The following is a 6,122-nucleotide window of genomic DNA, read 5'->3' as shown; positions in this document are numbered from 1 at the left end:
GGCGGGACCCGGCACAAAACTCCTCCCTCGTGTGTCCCAGCGCAGGTACTGGGTACCGGGACGCCCCGCCCCCTTTGGCACCGTGCCCACAGCCCGGCCCGCCCCCCGGGGAGACTCACCCCCCCATCCCCCAGCGGGTTTGAGGGGTAGCCGGGTGCAGCCACAGGGGAACCTGGTACCTGCTCCAGAGCGGGGCGTCTCCAGGTCACCCGCTGCCCCCGGGGGTCCAAACCTGGCAGATGTGGGGGGCTCACCCCGGGAGGGGCTAGTGCCTGGGAGAGGGCAGGGCCTCCCAGCCTCCGCTCCCCCTCAGCCCCCCATTATGACCCCTAGTCAGGGCTGGCGGTGCCTGTGGGGAGGGAGCAGAGACCCCCGAGGGAGTTGGGGGCAGAGTGTCCAGCCCCCGCAGGGGCACCGGGACTCACACACGATGGGGACACATCAGCCCCCCTGGACCTCGCCCCCAGCCGGGCTGAGCGTTACGGAGATGGGGGAGCCGCCCTGGGCCGGGGCTGTGGGGCTGAGCAGGGCCTGGTCTGGACAGGAGCTCGGGGGCGGTCGCTCCGGCAGCGCTCGCGGGGATCACGGCGCTTCCTGGTCTCAGGGACCTCAGCCAGACCAGGGCCAAAATGCCCCGAAGTGCCCAGGCCATGGGTGCGAATCCGGCCTGGCCCCGTGGGACTGACCCCAGCTGCTGGAGCTCCCCCTGCCCAGCCACCACGCGCCAGCCGGGCCGGTAGGGCGGAGGCTCAGGCTCAGCGAGGGAACGCAGCAGGGTGATGTGCCAGGGCCTGCAGGGCCTGGACCGAGTTGTTAGTGGGGCATCTGAAGGGGGTACAGAGAAAGTCCAGATATGTGAGTGGGACCCTGACAGCCTGAGACTGGTGAGCCCGAGAGGCCAAGGACACTGCTCAATCCATCTGAGCTGGGACGGGCACTTGGGGCTGGTCATGAGCTCTGGGGGTGGGATTTTCCCAGGCTGACGCCATGTGATGTCTCTGCCTCTTTCATTACAAGTGTCTTTTCTGCACTCGGAGGCAGTGCTGGCGAGTGGGGAAGCATTGCCTCTCGGGGCGCCCAGGGGTGTGTGAATTGCCCAGGCTGCTGGGGGGAGGGGGCTGGAACCGGTTCTGTGTGAGATGGATGAAAAGGAACCCCTGGATGTGGAACCCGACCTTGGCCGCTGCTGACCAGTCACAAAGCCTGTGGTACAGCTGTGCAGGTACTTAGCAGAGTGAACTTCTGGCAACCTGGACTCCTGGGTTCCCTCCCTGGGAGCGAGGGGAGTGGGGTCTAATGGGCAGAGTGGAAGGGCCGGGAGCCCAGACTCTTTGAGTTCTCTCCCTGGGAGTGGACAACATGCTCTGCATGAACACTGTGCGTGCCTCAGTTTCCCTTTTGTGCTGCAAGTGTTCCATGGGGTGGGAGGGGGGTTGTGGTTGCAGGTAACTAAGTGTGACTTTGCCTAGGAGCCTGGACATTCTGCATCTTCACCAATGTCCCTGTCAGCTGAGCACTGGGGCGCCCACCCAGGAGAGTCAGGGGCCCCCAGCTGATGAGCAGAGCACCCCCAGCCGGCAGCTTGTGTTTCCACTGGTGGTGCACAGCCGTGCATGTCTGGGGGCACAGAACACAATTTATTCTGCCCATGGATGGAGAAAATTACCCGGAACTGAACTACTGACAGTCGGGGGGATCCCCTCTTGGGGGTGTTGGTTTTGGGGAGCTGGAAAGCCAAGGGCTGAGGGGGGAGGGTGCAGGCAGGGAGGGAGGAAGGGGAGTTGCATTGCTCCCTTTTGCGGTGGGGGCACTGAATGCTCCCTGAGGGCCCATGGGGGAGCCAGGCTACCAGGGGCTCTGGCACAGCACAAGGCAGAGCTCACGGCCCGGCTGCAGCCAGCCCCGGAGCGAGGAGGGACTCTGCAGTCAGGAGTGGTGGCTCTCCCTGGCTCCCAAGCATCCCAAGTGGTGGCTGTCCAAGCGCCCACCGGGGGGAGGGGCCTGAGACCTTCTGGGGAAAGTTCAGATGCCTGCAGAGGGGCTGGTGGGGGATGGTTTGGAGACACAACCAGGCAGCTCGTCACCCAGCCATGCATGGAGTGTGGGAGGGCCCCGCAGCCTGGCACGGGGGGGGGGGGGGATCACCCCAGCAGGGGGTGAAGCCACCCGTGGGGGGAGGGGAGTTACCAGGAACAGGGCTAAAAAGGGCTGAGACTGAAGCTGTCCTGAGGTGGGGAAACTGAGGCATAGGAACTAGGGAAGGGGACCGGCCCTGGACCGAAAGGCCTGAGACAGGCTGGCTTTAGGGTGATCCAGTCACCACCAGCCCAGGGCCTGGCGTGTGGCGTGGGAGAGGAGAATCGGGTCGGGCACACTCTGGGGACCTATCAGAGGCTTGGTGCATTCACCGTGTCCGGCTCCTACCCTGGGCCCAGGCCTGATGACACCCTGGTCAGTTTGCTTTTTTGCACTCTGCCCTATACACAAAGCACGTGGGTTGGACGGTTGGGGCCTGTTCCCGGCAGGGGTCAAAGGTTTGTGTTGCCCAGACTGCTGCCAGCTCCCCCTGTCACACGGGACAAAAGTGATCTCTGGTCCCTGTCACTCCCTGGTCTCGTGGCTACAGGCACCACTCTGCCTTCCTCATTCTTTTGCATCAGAGTAGCTGCCAATGGCCGGTCGGTTGCTGCCGGTCTGGTCTGCTCACAAGCTGCTGGGACTCCCCTGGGAGCCGCAGAGCCGGAGCCGTGAGGGCTTTTTGTTTGAGCACTCTGAGAGCTTCCCCCTGCTGGGAGCCCCACTCCCACGGCACCTTTTTCCTAGCAGCTTCCACCAGGGCAATGTGATCTCTGCGGGTTTGTAAATGGGAGGCCTGAGGAAGTTAAGCCCTCCCAGCAGGACCCGCAGGGAACGCTGATGGCTCGGGGCCGGGATTTCCAGCAGGGCTCTGACTTTCTCTTGGTCTATCTGCCTCTCTTCCTTTCCCATAACAATGCCCAGGTGAGTCACCGGAGACTGGAGCAACTGGGCTTCTTCTAGGCGAACCGTAACACCAGTCTCCAGAATCTGGGCCAAAACATTCTCAGTTAACGCCTGCACCTGTGCCTCAGTTTCCCCCCAAATTAAAATGTTTCCTATGTATGAAAACACAAAGGGCCGACCTTGTGGGCTTGGGTGGTCCAGCAACTCAGTCACATGTTTATGGGCTATAGCTGGGCTGTTCTGGCAGCCTCGAGGCAAACCTTGGACTGTCCATTGTTGCCTCCTCTCCCCAGCATGGATGGGACTGGCTGTCTCTGCCGGCTGCATTGACTCCTCTGTACGATGCTGTGTCCTGTCGGCTCATAAACCCGCTGTTCTCCTGCTGAGCGAGAGTCACTCCTGCCTGAGGATGGGGTGCAGAACTTGGGGACGCCTGAACCCCGTTCAGTGGTGGGATGTACTGCACCCTGAGGATGGAGCATCTGGGCATAAGTGACTGGGGCGCAGGAGGAAGAAAGGGGGGGCAGCGAGTCCCAGGTGTGCTGACAGGCACTGAGGTGCGGTTCCCCGAGGCGGAGGGGCTGTGGCTGAACCCAAGAGAGTGCGGTCATTTTCCTCAAGAGGGGGAGTCACACCTGAGGAGGGGCTACTCCAGGGAGTCCATTGGAGTCGGTCCCAGAGGGCGGAGGGGCCGAAGGCCCAACCCTGGGGAATGTGTGACCTGCAAGGACTCTGGCACACTGAAGGGATTCCTAGAGGAATCGTGGGGTGCAAAGGGCATCAGCCTGTGAGTCTGCAACCACACTCAGCAACTCCGCTGTGACGCGGCAGCAACCGGAAACTGAATCGAGATTAAAGGATGGGAAAAACTGGGAGAAAGAGCAGCAGCATGGATGTGCAGTGGCAGAGCTGAGGGTTTGGGAAACTCCTGAAGGGGTGAGCCCAGATCGGGGCTGGGAACCCTGGACCGAGGAAAGTGCCTGTGTGTCTGTGCAGAAAAGCAGCTGGTCCACTGGGAATGGCAAGTTGTCTGTGGGAGAAGCAGTTTCGCCCTCTGGGAGTGTGTCTGAGACCAGCCAGGGGCTGGGACAAAGGAGAGAGTGTCTCTGATGGTCTGTCCTGTTGAACAGCAGCAGCAGCCGGGGGGAGACAGCAGAGCTCACATTTGGAAAAGGTGCCAGTGAGGAAATTAGTCCATTGTTTGCCAAAGATTCCCCCAGCCTGGGGTGGCTGGAGAGGGAACCACCATGAAAGAGCATTCCAGGTGTGACTCTGAATCCAGGCATGGGGGCTGGAACAGAGGGAATGGCTCTGGGATGGGCAGTGACATCCCTGATAAGGACGCTGGTGCAAGGAAAGTGCTTCTACTTTTGGGGAAGCTGGTTCTTTGCCCAAGCCTGGGGTGGCTCAAAATGGCGGTAAGATCCCAGAGTTGGATTTGAGTGCAGCTGAAGTCCAGAAGTCATAGTGAAAGTCTGGATTTCTATGTACAATGCTTCTGCAACTGTGCTCAGACTGACATTATACCCAAACAATGCCAAATGAGACACAATCTCAACTCTGCTGAACGCTACGCTGTCCAGAGTCTCAAAAATAACCCCAACATTATAATCAAACCCGCTGACAAAGGGGGTGCTGTTGTCATCATGCACAAGTCAGACTATGAACAAGAGGCAGCCAGACAACCCTCCAACACCACTTTTTACAGACCTCCCTCCACTGATCCCACTTCGGGATTCCAAAACAAATTACAACAACTACTTAAGGAACTCCCTGCTGCTACCTGGGACCTTGTTCACTCAGACACACCATCTGAGCCCCAGCCTGGATTATTCTATTTACTTCCTGAAATCCACAAACCTGGAAACCCTGGACGCCCTATCATTTCACCTATTGGCACCCTTACCACTGGACTATCCAGTTACATGGACTCCCTCCTCCAACCCTACACCACCAACACTCCCAGCTATCTCCGAGATACCACCAACTTCCTGAGTAAATTACAAAGCATCAGAATAGTTCCTGAAAACACCATCCTTGCTGCCATGGATGTAGAGGCTCTGTACACTAATATTCCACATGAAGACGGATTACAAGCAATCAGAAATACCATCCCTGATGTCACCACAGCCAATCTGGTGTCTGACCTCTGTAACTTTGTTCTCACCTACAATTATTTCCAATTTGGGGGACAATTTATACCTCCAGATTAGTGGAACTGCTATGGGCACCTGCATGGCCCCACAATATGCTAATATATTTATGGCTGATCTGGAACAACGACTCCTCAGCTCTCGTCCCCTATTCCCCTCCTCTGCTTAAGATACATTGATGACATCTTTGATTTGGACCCATAGTAAAGAGACTCTAGAAGAATTCCACAGAGACTTTAACAAGCTGCACCCCACCGTCAACTTATGCCTCGACCACTCCACACGAGAGATGCATTTCCTGGGCACTACAGTACAAATCAAGGATGGCCTGATCAGTACCACACTCTACTGGAAACCCACTTACCGCTATACTTACCTACACACTTCTAGCTTCCATTCTACACACACAAGAAGATCCATTGTTTACAGTCAAGCCCTAAGGTACAATCGCATTTGCTCTGATCCTACTGACAGAGACCGAAAACTACAGGATCTCTGCCAAACATTCATAAACCTGAATTACCAACTGGGAGAAGTTAAAAAAAACAAATCGACGGGAGACGAATACCCAGAGACCCGCTACTCCAAGAAAGGCTCAAAAAAGCCAATAACAGAACACGACTGGTTATTACCTACAGCCCCCAACTCAAACCACTTCAACACATTATTAAAGCCCTACAACCCCTCCTTAATCAGGATGCTACACTCCAAAAGGCCCTAGGTGACAGGCCTGTTCTCTCCTACAGACAACCCCCCAACCTTATGAGGATTCTCACCAGCGACCCCAGACTATACCACAATAATAGCAATCCTGGAACTTTTCTTTGCAACAAGTTCCGTTGCCAGCTTTGTCCACATATCTATTCTGGAGACACCATCACTGGACCTAACCAGGTGAATCACAGAATCACAGGCACATTCTCATGTTCCTCTACTAACATCATATCTGCATCATGTGCCAACAATGCCCACATACTTTGTATATAG

Source organism: Carettochelys insculpta, chromosome 30 (genome assembly GCF_033958435.1).
Source record: "Carettochelys insculpta isolate YL-2023 chromosome 30, ASM3395843v1, whole genome shotgun sequence".
Lineage (NCBI taxonomy): Eukaryota > Metazoa > Chordata > Testudines > Carettochelyidae > Carettochelys > Carettochelys insculpta.
This window is presented reverse-complemented; position numbering follows the sequence as displayed.